Source organism: Rhinatrema bivittatum, chromosome 13 (assembly GCF_901001135.1).
Source record: "Rhinatrema bivittatum chromosome 13, aRhiBiv1.1, whole genome shotgun sequence".
Taxonomy (NCBI): Eukaryota; Metazoa; Chordata; class Amphibia; order Gymnophiona; family Rhinatrematidae; genus Rhinatrema; species Rhinatrema bivittatum.
Window position 1 is genome coordinate 30,569,471 of NC_042627.1, and position 25,726 is coordinate 30,595,196.

A 25,726-nucleotide genomic window follows, 5' to 3' on the forward strand; every position below is an offset into this window, starting at 1 on the left:
CAGTAATTACTCTAGTATATTTGCATAATCCTTGTGCTTTTAATTACACAAACATATGGCGTTTATGAAAGCCTTGTGGATGTCACTGGTCAGGAGGAGAGTAAAGAGATGACGTTAATTTAAGCTAGCTAAACCAGAATTATTTTTACCCAAGCTCAAATATCCCCAATCTCAGAAATGTGAAACCATACTTGAAAGCAAAACCCATTAATGACACATCAGAGATAAACAGATACGTATAAATAATAGAGCAGTGGTTTCCAAATATGCTCTGGGGGACCCCTAGCCAGTTGGATTTTTAGGATATCCACAGTGAATATGCATGAGGTGAATATGCATGCAATAGAGGCAGGGCATGCAAATTTATCTTATGCATATTCATTTTGGACATCCTGAAAACCCAACAGGCGGGGGGGGGGGGGTGGTCCCAAGATAACTTTATGAAACACTGTTGTTGTGTTTCATTCAGGATCTTTGTCTTCAGTTTTTATTTCATTTATCCTGTGAATTTCAATTTTATTACAAAAAAATCTTTGGAAAAACGACTTTGTTCTAAAAAAAACCCCGAGAAAAATCAGTGAAAAAAAATCTTTTTTTCCGCCAATTTATTTTTTGTTGGCAAGATGTAAGAGGCAAAGTAAGCAAAATAAACCAAGCAAAACAACAGAGTGGTACATCAAATAAAGAATAAATAGAAAGGCACGCTAAAACCTAAATTAAAAGCTACAAATAAACACTTTAACAATCCCAGCCGGATATTTATTGAATATTAAAACATATCCATCCAACATAAATGCTCTGTTGTTTCTGTCATGATTTATGATGGTTCGTACTCCTGCTTGCTTTTTAGGCACATTCACAGCAGATCAGCACCTTTTATGAACTGACACTGTATAATTCCCCTGAGGAGTAACACACCAAGACGACCGTGCGAGGCTGTAATATATTAAGAAGGTAACTTTCAAACAGGCACATGGATGCACATATACATATGTATATGGGTGCGCAGCCAGATTCGCAGCAATTGTATATCCTGCACGCACACACGTATTTCAAACAAAGCCCTGGTGCATGTACATGGGCTCCTCATTTTACAAGCGGGAGCACAGCTGCGTAATGTAGGCTTTGAACCATGCAAGTGTGGGAATTTTATAACCGACTCAAGGGCCACACCATGACCTGTTTCACCAGTTCATCCACCAGTTTGCCCACAATTCATCTAGGTCCTCCAAACCCCCCTGGATCTTTAGCCTGCACTCCCCCCAGTTATCCCAGACCCTTCAAACACTTCATAGATATCTGGAATTGTTTTTATTTAGACTTACATGTCCTCCATAGCAGAAGTAACTTTACGCTCAGATATACCTGGGCGCGCACCCATGTGCGCAGCTACTTGTGCACAAATCTCTTGGCCCAGCCCCAGAATGCCCACACCCCATCCACACCATGCCATATTCAGCCCCTTTCTTTCTGATGTGAGATATTTACACATCGATATTTGTGCATGCTTGAGGGTAGCTTATAAAACTGGGTGTACATGTGCATGTACTACATGCACGCCCATCTCCTGATTGTAAGGTGAATTTTAAAAGCCCAGAGCAGGCCCTAAATGTACTTACTTCTTCCATTTTTTTTTTTTTTAAATGAATGCATGGTTTGCTGTTTGTCTGTGCCTTTTAAGTTTGGGACTTCAGTGTTCTGGATTGCCATCTACAGCCTTGCAGATTTATTATTCACAGTTTGTGATACATGCAAATGCCATAACTTGTTTTCTTTCCTGACTTATGACCTGGAGTCAGGTGGACACCCCAGGGCCAGTTCAAAAATATTTGGCACCCTAGGCGAACCTTAGGTCATGCATCCCCATCCCCCACCTTACCTATTGATGGCAGCACCAGCATAGCACTCCCACCTACCGGCTCAGGCACAACACCCTTCCGGGCCTTGTGCTGGAAAGATTTTGCTGCCCTCAAAATATTGGCGCTCTAGGCAACTGCCTAGTTTGCCTAATGGAAGCACTGGCCCTGGATCACCTTAACATAAGACCCATAAGCATAAGACCCATCTAGTCTGTTTACTTTCCCTAAACTTTGCAGCCCAGTAGACCCTACTTCATTTCTAGCTGCATCCTCATTTCCTCACCACTGAGGACCCCAAAGAGCCTTTTCCTGGTTTCATCATTTTGTCTTGGTGTGCAGAATTTCTTTAGTATTTCAAGCACATGGAATAATATTAAGTCAGAACATCTACAATTTAAACTTGAGAGATGCTATTAATCTGAAATTATATCTGATCTACTTTCAATCTGGATAACCTTATCAGAGCAGACATCTGATATCCAATACAACTGCATAATATCATAAACCTTGTTTGCTGTCTTCTAAATGCTTGTCTCCTAAATTTAGCTTTACATTAAGAAGAAACTTTAATTGCAGTGATGGGAAACGAAATAAAATTTAAAAAAAGCCTACATTTTCTTTTTAGTTTAGATCAAATTATTTTATTGGATACCAACTTCAGATTAAGTTATCTGGTTTGAAAATTTCAAATATATAATTTGCCTTCATTTTCACGTAAACTAAATTACCTACTTTTCCTGGATATATTAGTATAACAACAAATTTATTGTTACAATTTTATAGCGATGATTAGGATATGTTGCATTATTTGGCTTTGTTTCTTTTCTTACTGTGTTGTTGATGTGGATGCTTATGAAATTTTAGGTTTGCATTATTACAGAGGGTAGTTTAGCTATTTACCTGCGCATAACAGCTGCTTTTAAATCTCTCACCCTATACGCAGGAAAAAGTAGGTTAAGGATTCAACAATTGTACTTTTATCCAAGGAAAAGGTAAGTACTTGTGATTAGAAGTGGGAGTTAAGTCAGGGGAGGCAACAATACATAAAGGTGAATTTTAAAAGCCTGGTGCGCACATCAATTAGGGGATATGCGCACAAGTGGGACTCGCACACGCCGAGTGGATTTTAAAAGCCGCCCAGAAACGCGAGTATCTGTCATAGCACTGAGATCTCAAAATTTTCCAAGAAGGGGTGATACGTGTTCTGGGCGGGGCGTGAGTGTTTCTGGGCATGAACCAGAGAAGTGCGCGCCAAATTTCCTTCTGATACGGAGAATGTGTACATTGCGAAATCAAGAAAACTAGGCAGATCTGTGGGGTTTGAATGGCCGGGGGTAACTGGGGGGAGTCAGGCTAATTAAATTAGAGGGGGTTGGCAAACCTAACTGCGAACTGGGGATGAACTGGTTTTACTGTCATCGGCGCGCGTTCCTTTTAAAGTCCCTCTTACTTACACAGTAGAAGCGGCATTTGCACGCACAGGCACGCGTCCACTTAAAATTGGGCGCCCATGCATGCGAAGACACAGTGACTTTTTTAAACCAGCACATGAGCACACGTGCACACAGTTGTCAACCCCCACCCAGAGACGCGGCCATTTTAAAACATACATGCAAGTTATAAAATGTCCGCATCCCTGGGCGCACACTGACATGCATGAGTATTGTCACCCGCACGCCGATTTGTGATAAGATGTGGCATGTTATGTAATTATATTGTTTATTGTTATGTTGTCAGCTGTTTTGGGCAGCTGTCAGATAAAGCGGGCAAATAATGGGAAGCAAGTAAATACAAATAATTAATGATTTAACAGTAAAAATAAATAATGCCAGCATTAGAAGCTGTACTTGGAGGCCTACTGTCTGTTGTAATACCCATCAAATGAGATCCTTTTGCTGTCTAGAATTCCATCTTTTCATTGCTAGTCACAAATGTTGTGAGGTACATCTCTCCAAAGTACCAGCCAATATTTCTGATATTTGTATTTTGCTAATTTTAATATTAAGGGCTTTTATAAATATATGAACGTGGAATTACAGAAGCTGCACAGTTTATAAACACAGTTTATAAGATGCAAGTGTAAATTTAGGCATGCCTTCTTAAGATGGTAACTTTTAAACAGGCACATGGGCACATGCATGTTTGTCAGTCCACGTCCAGGTACACGGCCATTTAATAACATCTATTTATTTATTTATTTAATTATAAAAATGTATTAACCACTTTCCAATTTTATGGTAAAAATTTCCAAAGCAAGTATGCGTGCATATTATAAAATAGATCGCGCAGATGTGTGCATAATTTTAAATGGATGCACGCCTATGCACACAAGTGCCGCTTCTACTGCGTAAGTGGGGGGATTTTAGTGGACATGCGTGCCGATGCCATCTCCAGTTTTCCCAGTTCATTCCCAATTTGCCCAGGGAAGGGATAGGACTTCCAACCCCCCTAGTTTAATAGCCTCCCATTTCCCATCTTAGCCACTACCTTTAAAATCTTGACAATCTATCTGTTTTTCTTTATTTTATTACTTAGACAAGTGCAGGAGAGCGTGGCATGTGCCTGTGTGTGTAAGTATTTATGCACAGCTTTGAAGCTGAAATCCAGGAATGCTCATGCTCAGACCACACCCCCCGCCCCACCTCTTTTTTCTAACTTATCATTTGTGCTTGTAGCAGGAGATATGCATGTACGCGGGTGCCTTATAAAATCCACTTGGCGTGCACTGGCCTGACATATTCGCATATCTCCTGGTTTCAGGACGCAAAAAGCTTTTTAAAATTCACCCTTATGTGCACAGTTATGCACATTATTGAAAATTATGCTGCCTAGCTTCAGGCAGTTAATTCTGAATAGGGATCATTCCCGTTACTGACCACTATCAGTGAAAGAACCAATTGTTCAGCTTTTCCCTGGGAGTGAAGTGAATAAATTAATATTATTGTGCCGGGAGCTGTCAGCTCTATTACAATTATTATTTAGTCCAGCGGGGCTTGGGAGATGAGGATTTGGCCAGTGCATTTTTTTTTTTTTTAGGGTAGAGTGATCAGAAAGGTTTTTTTTTTCCTGCTTTCTAGAATTAGCATAATGTCATCACCAAATATCATATGCCCTGGGGGCTCCATCTGAATGTATTTTGTCAGTGTATCCTATCCAGTATCAATATGAAGAGGAAGAAACTCAAGGCTGACTCTTGCCTTTATACCACTTTGATTGAGAAGCTTGCTTTTATTCCACAAGCATTTCTTAATTTAGCTTTACTGATCATAAATTAATGCAACGTGTCATCAGCACTGGACAGAAGTTAATACACTTTCTACAGAAACGCTCTCTTTACTGAATAAGGCAATAGCTAGAACTATGAGCATAGACAAACATTGGAAGCTCAGTCACTTATGGGAATTCTGTTCCCTCTAGTTCCTGAATGCACCTGTAGTAACATTCATGAACTCATTCAAACAGAGCGCTAATGGCACACATTTTTTTTTTTAAATGTTGTAAATGATGCGAAAGGAGAAGTTACATCTCCTCCCCATACTCTTAAGAGTGGAGAATCAATAGATATCAACATCTCTTAATAGAAAGCCCCAAAAGTCTCCTTTTCTTATGATACAATAAGCAAATGCTCCAGCTCAGGACACAATGGAAAACACTGGCAAGGAGTTATGGTCCATGTTTAGCATATCTAAATCCCATCTTCTGTGACGTACTATTTTTTTAAATTTGCATAGGAAAGACTTAGAGAAACTTGCAAACAATTGACTAACAATTCCTTAACAGAATCATCCCTATCTCTCTTCGGCTGCACATCTGTGTTTTCCAGGACTGTGTGGCTTGGCACAGAGTGTACACTCTGGGCTGGATTTTCAAAAGGTTACGCTCACCGGGCCTATTTTCAAAAGGCCCAGCGACGCGCATAAAGCCCCAGGACGCGCGTAAGTCCCAGGGCTTTACTAAATGGGTGGTCAGGGGGTGGGGCATGGGCAGGGCCAGAGGCCTCCAACACAGTGGCCATTACCGCTGTGTCAGAGGATCGTGTGCCGGCATGTTATAAAATTGTGTGCGTGCATGTTATAAAATTGCATGTCCATGTGCGCGCACTGGATAGCGTGTGTACGTGGCTTAAAATCTACCCCTCTATGCTCTGTGGGCCAGATTTTAATAGGTATGCATGGGTGTAGATTTGTGCATGCAACCTGGCGCACACAAATCTACACCTGATTTTATAACATTTGCGCGCAGCCACATGATGTTATAAAATCGGGTGTCGGCGTATGCTAGGGGGTGCACATTTGTGCACCTTGCGCGTGCCGAGCCCTAGGGGAGCCCCGATAGCTTTCCCCGTTCCTTCTGAGGCCCCTCCGAAATCGGAGGGGCCTCGGAGGGAACTTTCCTTTCGCTCCCCCCCACCTTCCTCTCCCTTCCCCTATCTAACCCGCCCCCAGCCCTACCTAAATCCCCCCCACCTTTGTTTTCTTTAGGCAGGCGTAATTTGCGTGTGCTGGCTGGCTGCCGTGCCGGAGGCCTCGGACCCACCCCCGGACCGCTCCGGACCGGTGCCCCACCCACACCCCGCCCCCTTCCCACCCCTTTTTCAAAGCCTTGGGACATACGAGCTTCCCGGGGCTTGCGCGTGTTGCCGAGCCTATGGAAAATAGGCTCGGCGCGTGCAGGAGGGGTTTTAAAGGGTTACGCGCGTAACCCTTTTAAAATCCGCCCCAGTGCATGTTATTAAGCAAACAGCACATGCTAAGAGGACAGCACATGCTAAAAGGACAGGGTTTCCTTGTGGCCACCACCAAAACTACGCTGACAGACAAAGGAATATCAAGCAGGAGTCCAAATGTGCATGTGTTTGTGTGTATATTAGGATATATATTATCCTAATCTGATTCTTTCGGCTATATAAAAATAATAAATAAATAAATAAAATAATAATTCTAGGTTATGCTAGTCAAGTAGTGGGTCATAGACTAAGGGCTTCAGATTCTCTTGATCATCTAAGAAGACTGGATGCACAAAGTGGACTACTTTAATATTGAAAGAGTAGATCTAGGATAATGTGAATGTTATATAAAGATGTACCACCATCGTGTTTTGTTAACATCCCAGCTAGTAATTTGCAGTTTTGCTTGAGGGTTTCAATAACAGCTTCTGCTGGAAGGGCGTCAGATTGCCAAGGTGTCTACAGGGGTACAGGAGATACCAAACTATCAGGTAAAAATTAACCTTTTGGAACTGTTCCTTTATCAGTTCATAAAAATGTGGATATGCAATGTATTTCAAGATGATGAAAAGTGGAGAAAATTATTGTCTTGGGTACTGAAAGTGACTGCTGAAGCAAAACAATTATTCTATTATAAATTAATAATTCAATTCATTAGTAATCTATTATTGAGTACTTGAAGAATAGGTTTTGCTCAAATGGACTGAAATTCTCTCCAGAACCCATTTATTACAGAAGATAAATTAAAGAGTAATGTCATATTTTGAAAAATGTTATTTTATTGGCTGTAATTTTTCATGGTACCGGTGGGGACTGGATGACAGCCTAACACTGCAATCGTCCTTCATGTTGATATCCTTTTTTTAGTTGAATTGTCCTGGGAATATACTAAGTGTGATTTATTTGTCCCCGGACCAGTAAAAGGTTTCAGCAGGTGAAAATGGATGTAAGGCTAGCTGAAGGAAGTGGGCAGCAAGTTGACCTGTTCCGCTGAAAAAACGATAAAGCTGTAGAGAGAATTCCAGCACTGTATGCCATATGCAAAGGAGACTATATGGATGATAGATCAAATTATTTAAAAATGTAAAAATAAAACTCAGAAGTTTGCCACAACTAGACTGCTAATTTGAATAGTATTAAGAAAGTACTGCTTACCAAGCATAGCCACATCCTAATAAAGTCGTCAGATATTTTGATTACAATAAATAGTATTTTTATAGCTAGGGTGAAACAAATGTTCTGTGTGCTGGAGCAAGTGATCAGATATAATAGCCTTTCTGAGTAGTAAAGAGTACTGTAACACACATTACGTGCAAAAAAATTACTTCACTGGACTAAAAGGATCAAATAAGTGGGTATTAATATTGTATTCTGAAGTACTAGTGTAGTGGAGGACAGCTGGGATCCATTTACCTGGATAAATGCTAATTTACCTGGATAAAAGGGCCGTCTGAACCTTTAACCTAGCAAAATACTGCTGGGCTTCCCCAGCACATGTGCTTTTAACTGGGTTCAGGGACAGCAATCTAGTGGGGTGTTTTGGGTATTAGGATATAGCACACACACAATACATTTTCAAATGTATGTGCGCTATTTCCTAGTCAGATTTAGCCCACATAAAACACAGGTGCAAAGTCCACAGACCAGTTGTATCTGTGGGTAGTTTTAATAGGGAAAGTACCTACAGACTTTCCCTTTGCAAATTTCTATGAAGTCCTCGGGGTGAAAAGTGCCTGCGGACTTTGAATCTGGGCAGACTGTTTTGAAACTTTCCCTGTAAATGCATAACTTTTAGCACACGCAATTATTTAACCTGTTTCAAGAGAAATATTGTTTAAAATTGATCCATTATTGTAGGAAATTGACGTTGGTTGCTGCTCAAAAATGTATATTCTTTAATCTTCTATTATATTTTAGCTTTTCTTGCATGCAGTTCTAGTAGCTGTACAGGTCTTAAAGAAAACTGGAGTCCTGGGGGGCCTATGCAATAAAGCTTAATGTGCTTATTAAGGGCCTTCTGTGAATGTTAAAAATAGAGTTCTGTGCAATAAGGTCTTAACATACACATTAAGACAGTCCCTCAATATATTAATGTGTGCCTGCTAAAGTAGAATGTACCCAAATGTAAATGACAGAGCTTCATATGCAAATGAGGCCTTAATGTAGCACATTAAGTAGCATGGTATGCTCTCCTCTCACACTCTATGACAGCAACATTCAAAGGGGAGTGCGTGTGCACACTAGAGATGTGAATCGGAACCGGTATCAGTTTGGATTCCGGTTCCGATTCACATCGTGAAATTTTTATCTTGCAGTCCGACTCTTTAAAATGAGTTTGTTAGTATCCCCCCACCCTCCGGACCCCCCCCCAAAATTTTTTTTAAATACCTGGTGGTCCAGCGGAGGTCCTGGGAACATTCTCCCGCACTCGGGCCGTCGGCTGCCAGAAAACAAAATGGCGCCGATGGCCCTTTGCCCTTAGCATGTGACAGGGTAGCTGTGCCATTGGCCGGTCCCTGTCACATGGTAGGAGCAATGGACGGCCGGCGCCATCTTTAAAAATGGCGCGGGCCATCCAGTGCACCTACCATGTGACAGGGGTCGACCAATGGCATCGATAGCCCCTGTCACATGGTAAGAGCAAAGGGCCATCGGCGCCATTTTGATTAGTGGCAGCCGACAGCCCGAGCACGGGAGAATGCTCCTGGGACCCCTGCTGGACCACCAGGTATTTAAAAATTTTGGGGGGTGGGGGGATACTAACAAACTCATTTTAAAAGGTCAGGTTGTGTTTTTAGTTTGTGTCCTTTCTTCCCGCCCCCCCTCCCATAACGATAAGAAAACCCACTAAATTAATCGTGGGGTTTCCTATCGCTATCGGGGACCCCCCCGATATCTGACGATATTGAAAATATCGGACGATATTTTCAATCGTCAGAAAAATGATTCACATCCCTAGTGCACACATATACTTGTGCATTGGCGCAACCCTAGGGTCGCGTCAATTTTATAATATCTGCACACATACATATATATATGCCCAATTTTGCAAGTGGGCGTGCATTGCAGTGCACATCCGAGTATGAGCCGTGCAAGTGGGAGAATTTTATAACAGGTGTGTGTCCACACCCTGACCAATTTCACCAGTTCACTCAATGTAGAGCTAGGTCCTCCAGTTCCCCATGGCTCTTTAACCTGCACTCCCTCCAATCACCCCAGACCCCTTAAACCTCTCAGGAATGCTTGCTTTTTTTTAAACTTACACCTTCTCCATAGCAGAAGTAAAGTTACACAGCCCAGGTTCTGGGCATGCAGCCAGGTGTGTAGGTACTCATGCACATATCTCTTGTCCCCCACCCCAAAATGCTCATGCCCTGCCCACACCATGACACCACGCCCCTTTTTCGTTCGAGGTGAGAGATTCTTGTATCAGGAGATTGTGCGCATGCAGGCAGCTTTTAAAATCAAGTGGACACAAGTATGTCCTACATGTGCACACATCTCCCAATTTTAGTGTGTGTCTGGGTTTTAAAATTCACCTTTATGAGCTTAATAGCACCAAAACTTTAACACCTGCCTCAGATAAGGTGTTTAATTTTTAGAGATCCCAGTTCTGGGGAAACCTCCCTTGTAAAGCAATCCAAAATGAAAGGGCTGCTACTCTGAATCCTGATATCCCTCCATGCTTCTCCCCCTCCTCCTCCCCAGAAGGTCCCTCCATGCCCTACCCCATCCAGTTCTGGCCAGATGAAAATGGAGAAAGCTAGGCTCCCTCTCAGCCCACTGCCAATGATTTAAAAAAATGCTGATGACTGACCTCTTGCTCCTTTGCCATTGTACAGTGTCATTTTAATAAATAAATCACCATGTGTAACAGGTTGAACCAATCCCGCTTTTATTATAAATTTCATTAAGCAGATCGTAAAGTTTTTTATCTGCAGAATTATAGAGTAATACTTCTTATTTTAGGCTCAAACTGCTATGCAGGGGGAAAAGTGTATAAGGGCAGATTTTAAAAGCTACGCCCGTGGCGTACATTTGTGCACGCAACCCAGTGCGCACAAATGTACGCCCGATTTTATAACATGCCGCGTGCATGTTATAAAATCAGGGGTTGGCACGCGCAAGGGGGGTGCACATTAGTGCACCTTGTGTGCGCCAAGCCCTCGGGGAGACCGGCTTTCCCCGTTCCCTCCCCCTCCTTCCCCTACCTGTCCCGCCCCCCAGCCCGAAACCCCCCCCCCCGTACCTTTATCTCACAAGTTACGCCTGCGTGTGCTGGCTAACTGCCGGCACACGATCACCCGGCCCAGCAGCCATGCGTAGGCCTCTGGCCATGCCCCCATCCTGCCCATGGATCGCCCCGCCCCACCCATTTTTTCAAGCCCCGGGACTTACACGTGTCCCGGGGCTTTATGCGCACTGCCGGGCCTTTTGAAAATAGGCCCAGCGCACGTAACCCCCCTACGCGCGTAAATCCTTTGAAAATCTGTCCCATAGTCTGTTCCCACCTACTGCTATATCATTCAAGATGCCTCTACCAGGCTCATTCTTGGTCCGCTCATACAATTGTCCTTTGCCAACTGTATTGGAATCCATTTATAATCTATCATTCACTTTAAAATTCTTGTTGTACTAGATTTTCAGAGAGATTGGGGACTATTTCCACTGTTAATGAGAGCAGAAGAGTGGAGGAACATGGGTTATTACTTTTCTCAAAATTTTGAGGGCTGAGTCCTCTTGTGTGCATAAATTCTCTGTGAATATGCAATAGGTGCTGTCCCCTTCATCCACACAGGGTCGTATCTTAGAGGATTACATGAAGGGTTTATCATATCATATATCATAGCATCTCTATTGCTCCAAACTCACTACTTGTTCCTCTGATCCTGTCCCCACGCTATTCTTCAGCTCCATCTCCACTGTAGTCATCCCTTCTATCTGTCACATCCTCAATCTTTCACTCTCCACTGTTACTGTTCCTGCTGCCTTCAAACATGCTGTGATCCTATCACTCCTTAAAAAACCCGTACTGGATCCTACCTGTCCTGCCAATTATCATCCCATCTCCCTTTTGCCTCCAAACTACTTGAATGTGCTGTCCGCAACTGCTGTCTTGATTTTCTTACATCTCAAGCCATTCTTGATCAACTCCAATCTGGTTTTCACCTTCTACATTCAACTGAAACAGCCTGTTACGGCTGCCAGGCAGATATAGTGAAACCACAGTTTAGACCGCTTACCTGGTGTAGTAGTATTCAGAATGCAGGAGATCAATAATATATCGGAAGGCAGTCCGAGTCGGGGCAGGCGGCAAACAGAGTAATCCGAGGCACAGTCCGGGTCGAGGCAGGCAGCAAGCAATCAGAACCACAGCGAATAATCCAAAGGTCAGGCAGCAGGCAGAGTAGTCCGAGGCACAGTCCGGGTCGAGGCAGGCAGCAAGCAATCAGAACCACAGCGAATAATCCAAAGGTCAGGCAGCAGGCAGAGTAGTCCGAGGCACAGTCCGGGTCGGGGCAGGCAGCAAGCAATCAGAATCACAACGGAAATCCAAAGCGCAGGTGGCAGGCAGCGTAGTCCGAGGCACAGTCCAGGTCAGAGTCCAAGCAGACAGCAACACAGTTCCCAGGCGAAAGCAAAACACAATCGTGGCCAAAGCAAAGGGTTGGAGACCTACTCTCTTTAAATAGCCCCAATTTCCCGCGCAATTGACTCCGTCGGCGTCTGACGTCAGGGGGCGTGGCCAGGATCGATCGCGTGGAACTCCCCTCTAACTCGCGCGATACTGGCGATTCCCAAAATGGAGGAGATCTCCCAGCACTGCTAGTCCCGCGCTGCCGATGCCGCGGAAGCTGCCCGAGTGCGACCCAGACCCCGAACGGACCCTGCCTCATGCCGTGCCGCTCCGGACCGCGAGAGAACGGTAACACAGCCTTTGCCAAAGTTTCCAATGACTTGTTTATCACTAACGCCAGAGGTCCTTACTCTGTCCTTATCCTCCTTGACTTGTCTGCTACTTTGGACACTGTTGATCACCACCTACTCCTTGATACTCTGTCTGTCTTTGCTTGAATTTTGAGACTGTCCTGTCTTGGTTCTCTTCTTACCTCTCCCATTGCACTTTTAGCGTTTACTCTGGTGGTTCCTCTATTGCCTGCCACTATCTATTTGTGTACCTCAGGGCTCCATCCTGGGCCCTCTTCTCTTCTCACTATATGCTAATTCCCTTGGTGCTCTGATTTCCTCTCAGAACTATTTTTATGCTGATGACCTCCAGATCTACGTTTGTACACCAGAAATCCAGTCCCAGATCTTGGCCTGTTTGTCTGACATTGCTGCCTGGATGTCTCACTGCCGCCTTAAACTCAACATGGCCAAAACAGAGCTCCTTATCTTCCCCCAAGCCCACCTCCCCTCTTCTTTCTCTCTCTGTTTTGGTGGATAACATGGTCATCCCGGTCCCATCAGCCCGTAACCTTGGAGTCCTCTTCGATTCCTCTCTCTCCTTCTCTACGCATATCCAAAGCACCACCAAAATGTGTCATTCCTTTCTTTATAACATTGCCAAAATCTGTTCTTTCCTTTATGAACACACTACCAGAACCCTTATCCACTCTCTCATCTCCTCCCGCTTAGACTATTGCAGCCTGCTCCTCACAGGTTTCCTGGCAAGTCATCTCTCTCCACTGTAATCTGTCCTAAATTCAGATGCATAATTTAATCTTACCATAGTTGCTATGTTCACATAACCCCTCTTCTGAAGTAACTGAGTACCCAGGGCCCAGGGGCTCAGATACTGCTGGTTTGAGGAGAGGTGGCTTTCCTTTTCAAAGGATGAGAAGAGGTGTCCTCAATGAAAAATGGACTTGTATCCATTTTCTGGGAGAAGTTGAGATATGGAGTAAGAACTCTGTTAGAATTCATTGATAAACATCAGAGAAAAGCATGTAAAATGGTGCCCATCAGGTACCACAAAGTAGATTGTAAAAATTAGTAAGGATTATAGGAAAACTATGGCGAACTGGGACTTTGTTGTGATTTCTGGAGGTAACTTGGGATAACTTTTTCCCCCATTCCCCTGGGAGAAGTTGAGGAGTAAAGTACTAAGGGATGAGAAGTAGAGTGTCAAATTATTCAAGTAATTGACTGAAGTATTTGGAGAACTGTTTTTGGAAAAAGTATGGTCATAAATTTGTTTCATTTATGAAGATTAATTGGACAGTTTTCAATTCAAGTTGTTAAAAATAATCAATTCCCTTTTACAACCTATCAGTGCTAATCAGTTGGAATCTACCCAGCCTCCAGTGTGATTATTGCTGCTATGTTGGGAGATCATCAGTGCTGTGTACAAGACTTGACAAGAAAGACTTACAGAGGAGTTTGTGCAGAAATAACACAAAGGGGCCTTGAAGCTGAGCTTCCTCTCCCCAGGGGATCCTGAACTTTCAGAATGGTTTGGTGTGGTGAGAATCATGCAAGTAGGGTCCACCCTTTACAATGTGGGCCTTTAGGCTCCGTATTAGGATTTTCTCACCCAGGGTTTACACGTACTGTGACAATATGAGTCAACTTCAACCTAGTTATAATCTTACTGCTTTTTTTTTTTTTTAAATCTGGATTTACTTGGTTTGAATTTGATACATCATATACTGTATGTTTCAAAATAATGTCTTTTGTCAGCAATCTATGTGCAGATATCTAATACACCTCACAAGTGGAAGCTCCTTGGATTTTTACATAGATCTGCAAAAATATAGAGCCTGGCCATGCCATTTGGAATGAAAATAAGCCAATAATACTGAGACTGTAATCACAAAACATAATACCGACATGAAATGAGAAGCTCATCATTTCAGCAAGTGATGTATATGCTATATTTCCCTCAGCATGAGTGTCCAAATCGCTGATTTGGGGCTTCATTTTACTCTTTGGATTTGTTTTTACAACATTTTTTTAATAAAGTGCTGTACTGTATTTTAATTAATACATAAATCTGAAGGGGAAAATTGTTTTTGTTCTGTATCAGATACAGGAGGAAAGGGTATCAGGCACTGCAGCAGCAGCAGTGATCACTGACCAGCTCGCCGAGAGCATGAGGAGAGTCTCAGAAGCGAGTTGCATCTGCGCTCTTGGCCAGAGCAAATTCTTGCAGGGTTTGCAGGAGGTAGAAATATGGGCCTTAGGAAAAAAAAAAATTGGGCATTCCACTAAACGAACCCAAACCCCTTGTTTTCTGTTTCAGGCAGAATGTATATTCTGTAGTAAGATCCATGTCGATCAATTTTGCAAAAAATCCTCACTCCCTAAATTAGGGGCCTAAATTTAGGGAGGTTTTACATTGAAAATGTCTTAATTTGTGCACCTAAAACATAGGGACCTCAACTTAGGCCTGCAATTCATTTGCCTAGATTGAAGTACCCAAGGGGCCTATTTACTAAAGGTTTTCTCCTGTTGTGAGTGTATGGGGAAAAGGTTTCATAAATAGGGCCCTAGGTTAGGTGCCTAGTGCTGAAAAGCAGTGCTAAGCACCTAACCTTTTTTTCTCCACTCTAACTCCACTCCTGTAACCTCTCACATTATAAGACTTTAACGTTGGGTGCCTAGTGAAATTAGGATCCTAAATTTAGGTTCTCAATCCTGGTCACTTTTCAAACAAGCAAACACTGCATATGGAAGGAAAATATTTTGTTTATATTAATTTGATATTAAAACTATGGGGTCCATATTCAAAGGCATTTAGACAGATAACTTGTGAATTATGTGGCTAAATGCTTATTCTTGAATATCTAGGGCAAGGGTAGGCAACTCCAGTATTGGAGTGCCCTAAAAAGGTCTGGTGTATAGGATATCCACAATTAATATGCATGAGATACATTTGCATGCACTGCCTCTAAGGTATGCAAATATAGCTCATGCATATTCATTATGGATGTCCTGAAAACCAGAACTGTTTGTAGCCCTCCAGCACTGGAGCTGCCCACCCCTGATCTAGGGTTCTTATCCGCCTAAAGTGTACTGCAATCTCAGCGCAGAAAGGGGTTAATGAAGGTACTGGGTGGATGAGAGAGTTAGGATTGCAGGAGGGGTGGGGGGAGGCATTGAGTTAAGCTGGTGCCTAACCACGGAGAGGGTGGGGAGAGGCTGGCAGCAACCCGTTATTTTCTTTTTTAACTGGACTTGGATTGGGGGGGGGCTCGACCTGGCAGCACACATATTTTAAACGTGGAGCAGGGGAGGGGGACTGGAAATCAGGCTAATAGGCTCATATTTTTTAATTTATTTTTTTTTAAGACTGTTGCCACGGGCTATGTTGTTTTGAATCTAGCCAGTTAAGCCTTAAATTGTCTGGCCACATGTGGTCAGCTAACTTTAAGCCTAACTTTCGATATTCAAATAAGGTCTGAAAATTTTCCATCTAAAGGGGGCTGATAACTATGGGATGTTTATCCCTCTGAATATTCTGGATGATTTATCCTGCTAACTTAAAACCAGATAAATTAGCTTTTTTAGAGGTTTTTGAATATTGGGTCCTATGTTGTGGCTACTTAACTATTATAATGATGTCAAACCTCACTGGATTGTCTCTAAACATTTTTGGCCCAGCTATGGTGTGGGTGGTTAATTAATGTTTCATTTAGAGGCAAACCCCCAGAAAGTGGAGACTGCCTTTACCTGTCTACTTTTGTATTGAGTACAGATTTCAGCATTTAAGCAAATTTGGGTGCTGAGAGTTTTACACACATTGGCAGGTTTGGAGAATGGGCGGTGGAAGACCCTGGGGATCAGAAAATGGAGGAAATCCTTTCCCCCCCACCGCTGCCCCCAAAGTCCCAGAATTCCAGAGCAGTGCTCCTTTGAAGTGGATTGCTCGAGCAGGCTCCTCCTTGACACAATCAGACTCCTTTTTGGCCTGGGTATTTGGCGCTGTAGGCCAGGGGTGGCCAACTCTGGGCCTCAAGAGCCACATACATGCCAAATTTTCAGGATATCTACAATATGCACTGCATCCATTGTATTACAATCTCTCTCATGCATTTTCATTGTGGATATCCAGAAAATCTTTCTCTGCTCTGCAGTGCTTGGATATAGATACTCACCAGCTATGAATAAGGCCCAGGCCTGGATTTAGGAGCAGGTAACATAGGCAATTGCCTGGATTTAGGAGCAGGTAACATAGGCAATTACTTACTGCCCAAGGAGCAGTAAGTAATAGAACAAAAAAAAAAGCAAATAGTTAGGAAGGGGTTAGGGGTTGGGGAGGCCTTTTAAAATTTTCTCCCCCATGCATGCGAGTCACGGGCTGCCCGCACATGTGTGTGCAGCCGTCAGATTTTATAACATGCACATGCCAGCACGTGCATGTTATAAATGCGGCATGCACAAGGACGTGCATGTGCTCCTTTTTCAATTCGACCCAATAAATTTTGAATTTGGTACTTACATCATACTCATAACGAAAACATTGCATTACCTGGGGGTTATTCTTGAATCAAATCTCTCAGTGAAAACTCATATCAAAAATATTATCTGTGCCGGAAATATGAAACTTTGCATGTTAAGACATTTAAAACCCTTACAAGTAAATTTTAAAAACCCCATGCGCAAAAGTCGTGAGATACGTGCGCAGCTGGGCCGAGTGCACACGAGCGCATTTTAAAAACAGCCCGGCCACACGTGCTTATCTGCCAATAGGCGCAGAAGTGCCGGGGTTTACAAAAGGGGCTGTCTGGGGGCAGGGTCTGCGCGTGGTGGGGGTATGGCAAGGGTCAGCCGGGACAGCGCACGACGGCAGCCGGCCAGCACACAGATCTTACTTCATCTATTCAGATGAAGTAAGTTCCGAAATAATAAAAAAAAAAGGTATGGAAAGGAGTTTTGGAGTCAGGGAGGAGAGGGAAAAAGGGAGGCAGAGTAGGAAGGGTTAAAGGAAAGTTCCCTCCCAGTCTCTTCCTTAATTGGAGCGGACTGAGAGGGAACTGGGAAAGGCCTACTAGCATCGCTGCGCATTGTTTTAGAAAATCCCCCCTGTAGCATGCACAAGTCTGAACCCACCTGCACATGCACGCGCTGATATAAAATCGGACGCATGTGCGTGCGGGGATCGAATTTTATAACATGTGCGCTGCGACTCATGCATGTTATAAAATCGCCGCGTCCATGTGCACAGGCCAGGAAATGCGCGCACATGGACGCACGCGTGCATGTTTAAAAATCTACCCCTTATTGTGCATGGAAGACTTCAGAATAGTGTTGCAATCGCTGATCTTTGCGGGGACAGATTATTGTAATTCCCTACTATTAGGAGTTCCTACCTCTACCTTGCATTCACTGCAACTGTTACAAAATTCTGGAGTCAGATAACTCTCTGGTAAAAAAACAAAAATAAAAATGCAATCACATTACCCCAGTACTTGCTGCCCTCCACTGGCTCCTGGTCAGAGCCAGAAATAAGTATAACATTTTAATCCTAATTTATAAATTGATTAATACCACAAATATCCCATGGGCAGGTACCATGTTATATATCAAATCTCCTTCAAGAATGTTAAGATCACAAAATAAAGGCCTCCTGGTAGCCCCAACAATTTGGCAGGCAGATATCAGTGAAGTAAGAGATAGAGCTTTCTCTATAGCTGGCCCGGCTCTGTGAAATACTGTGCCAGAGCAGCTCAGAATGCAGAGTGATACAAATGTGTTCAAAAAAGGTGAAAAGATCTGGTTATATACAGAAGAATTTGCAGCAGAGTGCGCAGCTATCTAACGAAAAATGGCAAACAAATAGCCCACCAGTAGATGATACTGTATTGCTGATGATATATTTTGGTAATCTCTGTTTTATATGTTATTTAGTATATACATAGATATATTTTTATTGTGAATGGTTTATTATGTAAAAAACCTTTTAAAATAAATAAATAGACCAAGCAGCCGAGTTGTTCCGGGAGGGTAACCAGAAGCAAGAAGCTTCAGGAGAGTCCTTCACGTCCCGCCAACACCGCAAGGCACCTCCTTTTAAGGTAATCTTGGGCCCCTCCAGATATCATCACCACACCCGGGGGGGGGGGGGGGGGAGGGAAAAAGAGTTCCGGGAGGGTAACCTGCAGCAGGGAAACTCAGGAGAGCCCCATCATTTTATTTTTAACACAAGTGCCTTGCTAGAAAACAGTTCTCCCTGACTCTATTTCGCTGGGATGTTTTCCTTTTATCTGCTTTTGCTAAACTTATTTCTAGGGAACAAGACAAGAGATGGACTGGAGCAACACCACACTAGACCAAATACAGCTAGCAGGCTCATGAAAGAAGAATGTTTTGAGCCCATAGTTACTAGTAAAAATTGTGTTTGATATTTCTTTCTAAGCTCCAGGGCCTTACTCTTCAATTTCCAGGTGTAATTACTGTAAGTCCTCCCCATCCTTCAGATTTACCTTTCACTGACCTTCCTTTGACTGCGCTCCACTCTTCCGTTTTCTCCATGAGACTGTATATACAGCCCCTTCTTTTGCCATCTTCATCCAGTCTTCCCAATTGCACCTCTGGGCCCAGAGGCTGTTTCAGCAGTTATATTAAAATGTAACTGATGGCATAGCAATAACTCTAAATTATTAGCATGGTAGGGCATAAGCACAAGCTGTATTAATTAATTAGAATTGCGTAGCTGAAATTTCATTCATTTGTCAACTTGATCAAATGTGCACCACTCGCATTGCCAAGTTTGCAATTCTGCCTGATGGTGTAGTCCACCTCTCGTGCCTTTCAAACTCAGAAGGAAGTGCCTGTCAAGCTCACTTGAGGAAAAGTTAAATAAGGACTATACTGTAAAGGAGAGAAAGCTGTGTTTATTTTTCTTTCCATTCAGTCTACCCCATGTTATTCCTGTACTATGTCAGGAATTCCTCTTTGCGGGGCAACTTTAAGGAAGCTGTTGAAAGGAAAACTTCAAGTGATAAGCAGCTTGGCAGATATCAGCTCCAGTCAGAAAGATGTATTTTTAAAAAAGTGCATTTCTCATTGTAGAGATTGCAGTTTGCTCTTTCACTAAAACTTTCACCATTACATTTCCCAGTGAAAGATTTTGCAAACACTGGTGAATTTCCATGGTCATAATGCAAAATCGATGGCTTATTGTGTGTACATCAGTTTGTTTGGGTGAAAATGTAATGCAACATATGTCATTTTTTAACAAATAATTTTGAAGTATGAAGCTTCTTGATTTTGGTGCAGATCTCTATTCAGAGCAGACATGTGCCTACAGTAGATGATACTGGGTAACCTGGTTACCAGGGAAAGACATAAGAAAAGAAATGTTTTGTGTTGAGAATGTAAATATTTCAGAGCATCCTCTTTTCTCACTCTTAACTAGGTCTCAAAAGAATGAGTTTGTCCACTCCCCCTTACTGACATCTGATAATATGCTTCAGAACCAGGAACAGGAGATGGAACTGAAGGGTATGTCTGGAGAATTTTTGAAAAAGGGAAAGGAAGTTTTTTGTTTTTTTTTTGTTTAAAGAGATACTGGTCGATTTTAAAAGCCCTACACGCACCAAAACTGGGAGATACGCGCGTGACTCAGCTTGGCCTGCGCTGTGAGAATTTTAAAACCCCCATGGATTTGCGCGTACACGCAAACAGTTTTTTCTCACCGAAAGAGGCGGGACATGGGCGAGCTGGGACTGCACCATGAAGTTAGCACATAAGTGACTATGCGCATTAGTGCGTGCCAGCGTCTTCTACCGCATAACTTTACTTCTGCTATTGACAGCGTGTAAGTCATGTAACAAAAAAACCGAGGCTAGTCAATGGGGTTTTAAGGCTCAGGGCTAATAGGGTAAAAGGGAGGCAAGTTAGCTAGGGGGTTTAGGAAGTCCTCTCTTTTATTGGGGTGAACTGGGAAAAAGGCCTATTGCGTCGCTGCGCGTTCCTACTAAAACTCCCCCTACTTATGCGCTCGAGACAGCATTTGTACGCACATGCGCACATCAATATAAAACCGTGTGCGCATGTATGCACGGATAGCCAATTTTATAATACGAGTGCATATACTTGCATGTTATAAAATCAGTGTGTCCATGTGCGCACATTCACAGGTCTTAAATTTTACTTCTTTGTGTATAAATATATATAGGTTGATATTGAAAGGCTTTGTACAGGTAACTTTGTATTTATTTATTTAAAATGATTTAGAGCATGTGCTGTCCAAGAGTATTAGGTGACGTAAAGTGCAATTAAAAACAGTAAAGGCCTGCCCAAGTCATGGAAACTAAAGCCGATTAAGTTCTATCAAAGGCTTTTTTAAGTTACAAGTTTTCAACTTCTTCTTAAAGGAACATAAATCTGGGTCCTACAAAATTCCCCACCCCCCTGCTGGCCACAAACATTTTGGGGTAGATTTTCAAAGGGCTACGCACGTAATATACATGCGTAACCCTTTAAAACCCCCCCGTGCGCGCCAAGCCAATTTTGCATAGGCTCGGCAGCGCGCGCAAGCCCTGGGACGCCCGTATGTCCCGGGGCTTTAAAGGGCAGGAAGGGGCGGGGCGGAGGTCCGGGGGCGGTCCCGAGTCCTCCAGCACAGCGGCTATGCCGGGGGACGGCGCGCCAGCAGCTGGCCGGCCCGCGCAAGTTACGCCTGGAATGTCCCTGGCCTGCCCTTTTTTCACACGTGTAAATTTGTTTGCAGTCCCTCGTGTATATATGTATGTTGCAGTTTTTAAAATGCCATTTACTCGTGTATTTGCCATTTTATGTGCACATGTGCTCCTTTTTACATGTGCATCTTTTGAAAATTCACCTCGTATGGAGCACTTTCAGGATAAATTTACATAGGTAAATCTTGTTGGAAAAATTGCTGTCCTAACTCTCTGGATAAAGTTATGCGTGTAATTTTATCTGTGTATATTCAGTAGCAGTCGATTCTGGGTAAGTCCCAATAATTGTCCAGGAAAAGTGACTTTGGTGATTTTGCCTAGATAACTCACCAACTCTCTGGCTCACTGAATATCAAATTGATAGATGTTACTCAAAACATAATCACCATTTTCTTTTTGAATCTTGGACTTTCAAAGCAACATTATTACACTATTGTAGTAAAATAAATAAGCCAATTTAAAGATAAATCTGAGAATCCTGCTGATCTGCCATTCTCACTATTTATTGATAATAACAAGATTATTTCTTTTTCTAGTGTGAGAGTTATTGTTATCATTACTGAAATACTTTTAGGAAACCGAGAGCTGTGCATAGGCTATGTTCCTTCCATGATATTGAATCTTTTATAATGATGCATGCTTTTGTAACACTATGCCTGGAGTACTGTAATAGCCTATGCATGGGCCTCCCTGAACAGCTCACGCATAGGCTACAAGTACCTCAAAATATGGTTGCACAAGTATTTCTGAGATGCACGTGGCCTGAACCCTGATTGTAAGCCAAGTTTAAACTTGTGATCTTGATTTTTAAAGTTATGTGGAGAAATGGGCCTCTTGAATATTTCAGCTCCTCATGCCTGCTTAAAGGTGAATTTTAAAAGCCCGGTGCACACCAAAATTGGAAGATATTTGACTATGTCAGTTCGGTGTGCGCCAAGCGCACGCTACCGCGCACATGTTATACAATCCAGGGTCGGTGCGTGCATGGGGGTGCACAATTGTGCAACTTGCGCGACATGCCGCACAGCCTTCCTCCGTTCCCTCCAAGGCCGCTCCGAAATCAGAGCACAGCATTGTGCCTGGAGGCTCCGGCCATGCCCCCGTCCTGCCCCCGCCCCGGACCGCCCACACCCCGCCCCTTTTTGCAAGCCTCGGGGGCTAACAGGGGAAATGGGAGGCTATTAAACTAGGGAGATTTGGAAATCGTATTCCTTAGCTGGGTGAGCTGGGAATGAACTGGGAAAACTGGAAATGGCGTCAGCGTGCATCTACTAAAATCCTCCCACTTATGCAGTGGAAGCAGCATTTGCACGCATAGACATGCGCCCACTTAAAATTGTGCACATGTGCATGCAATCAGTCTATTTTCTAACATGCGCTCATGTATGTATGTTATAAAATGGCTATGTCCCTGGATGCAGGCTGACGAATGCGCACACATGTATGCCTGCACGGCTGTTTAAAAGTTACCATCTTAGGTATACTCAGGGGGCTTTACTACGAATGCCATCAGTTAAAGAAGTAAGTAAGGCCTGGATGAGATCAAGGGCCTTTTTGACAGCTGGGCCTCAGATGTGGAATAGGTGGCATAGGTGCTGGTATAGGCAACAAATAAATAAATAAATAAGTAAGTAAATAAATAAATAAATAATCAATCTCCCTTTGGAAATTCACCAAAAAGAATATTATCTGTCATTTCCTATGAAAGTGAAGACATGGCTTTTTTTTTCTCAATCTTTGAATATACATTTCCCTTTATCTGGAAGTAGATTTTTTTCCTTAGTTTGGGAGTAGGATTAGGGTCAACTGAGTTTTGGTTTTATATCAATGGAGTATAATGTGAGGGAATCTGTTACAGGTGAAATCTCTCGGCCTATAGGATTCTGGGTTGCGTTTTGGTTATAGTGAGTTGATTGGATAAAGTGAGGAGGCTTGATATAGTGAGAGGATTATTGGTGGAGTTTTAACAATGTTTTTCTATGCGTTTGTATCTGGAGTGTGAAATATTTTCTGTTTGAGGTTTTGTTGTTTAATTTGGCATACCACTTGGCTTCTTGTATTAAGGATCAAGAAGGTGATTTATAAAGCTTTTAATAAATAAATAAAATTAAATATTTGAATTTTGCCCTGTTACCCAGCAAGTCATTATCTTCCAGAGTAATTGGCTTTGAAAATTTCACTTGGAATGAACTACTTTCTATTGCACAGTGGCCTGCTGTCATAGATCTACATGCTTTATATATCTGTCCTTCACCCTAATCCTCCTAGATACCATGATAAAAAGTTATTTCCATTTATCGAAGCATTAATGAACAAGTGAGTGTTTCAGCAAAACTAATGAGAGGTACATGCATTCACTTTGCCACCCCTACTATGCCTTTTTGGGTTACTCCTTAATACAAAGAAAACAATAGGAAAGATGGAAAAACAGAGATAATGATGATGCTTAGCACTAAATTGGTGAGTGAACAGAAAATCAAAAGATATTCCCAAAAGATGCCACAGGAACAAGACAAAGTGCTGTAATACCATATTGAGTTTGATGTCTCCTGAGCTCCTTGCATATAAGGACTATATGTGCTAGAAAAATGTCACTTAACCAATGGGATCAGCCTCCATGTATGAGTGACGTACACCCAGAGTGAAAAAATGATTAACTTAACCATAGGATTTATGTTCAGCATTTTTTTGTATTATTGTACTGAATTAGTAATATCCAATATATAATATTGTTATTAGTAACAATGCAATTTATTTGTTTATTTATTTATTTAATAAATCTATGTTTAGCCTTATAATTTAACTAAAACTTCATCCTGTATTTATTTACATTTTGAACATTTGATAAACATAGAAAAATAGAAACATGATGGAAGAAAATGACCTTATGGCCTATCTAGTCTGCCCATCCTCACAACTGCTCAGGTCTACAGTCCTACCACTCTCTCAGAGATCCTATGTGCTTGTCCTATGCTTTCTTGAATTCAGATTCTGTTGTCTCCTCTGGGGAAGCTGTTCCATGCATCCACCACCATTTCTGAAATACTTCCTTAGATTAGTAGTGTACTTGGATTTTCAGAAGGTGTTTGACAAAGTTCCTCATGAGAGGCTTATAGGAAAAGTAAAAAGTCATGGGATAGGTGGCGATGTCCTTTCATGGATTACAAACTGGCTAAAAGACAGGAAACAGAGAGTAGGATTAAATGGACAATTTTCTCAGTAGAAGGGAGTGGGCAGTGGAGTGCCTCAGGGATCTGTATTGGGACCCTTACTTTTCAATATATTTATAAATGATCTGGAAAGAAATACGATGAGTGAGGTAATCAAATTTGCAGATGATACAAAATTGTTCAGAGTAGTTAAATCACAAGCAGATTGTGAAAAATTGCATCGAAATGGCAGATGAAATTTAATGTGGATAAGTGCAAGGTGATACATATAGGGAAAAATAACCCATGCTATAGTTACACAATGTTAGGTTCCATATTAGGTGCTACCACCCAAGAAAGAGATCTAGGCGTCATAGTGGGTAACACATTGAAATCGTCGGTTCAGTGTGCTGCAACAGTCAATAAAGCAAACAGAATGTTTATTAGAAAGGGAATGGTGAATAAAACGGAAAATGTCATAATGCCTCTGTATCGCTCCATGGTGAGACCGCACCTTGAATACTGTGTACAGTTCTGGTCACTGCATCTCAAAAAAGATATAATTGTGATGGAGAAGGTACAGTAAAGGGCAACCAAAATGATAAGGGGAATGGAACAGCTCCCCTATGAGGAAAGACTAAAGAGGTTAGGACTTTTCAGCTTGGAGAAGAGATGGCTGAGGGGGGATATGATAGAGGTGTTTAAAATCATGAGAGGGCTAGAACAGGTAGATGTGAATCAGTTATTTACTCTTTCAGATAATAGAAAGTCTAGGGGCACTCCATGAAGTTAGCATGTGGCACATTTAAAACTAATCGGAGAAAGTTCTTTTTTACTGAATGCGCAATTAAACTCTGGAATTTGTTGCCAGAGGATGTGGTTAGTGCAGTTAGTATAGCTGTGTTTAAAAAAGTATCGGATAAGTTCTTGGAGGAGAAGTCCATTACCTGTTATTAATTAAGTTGACTTAGAAAATAGCCACTGCTATTACTAGCAACGGTAACATGGAATAGACTTAGTTTTTGGGTACTTGCCAGGTTCTTATGGCCTGGTTTGGCCACTGTTGGAAACAGGATGCTGGGCTTGATGGACCCTTGGTCTGACCCAGCATGGCATGTTCTTATGTTCTTATTACTCCTGAATCTACTCCTTTTCATCCTCTTCATTGAAACCCACCTTCTGGCATTGATATCTTACAGGCGTTTAATTCTATCTTTCATATCTCTTATCCCACCTTTCCTCTGAGGTGTACATGTTTAGATCTTTGTCTGTCCCCATATGCTTTACAATGAAGACCATTGACCGTTTTAGTAGCCACCCTCTAGACCAACTCCATCCTATTTA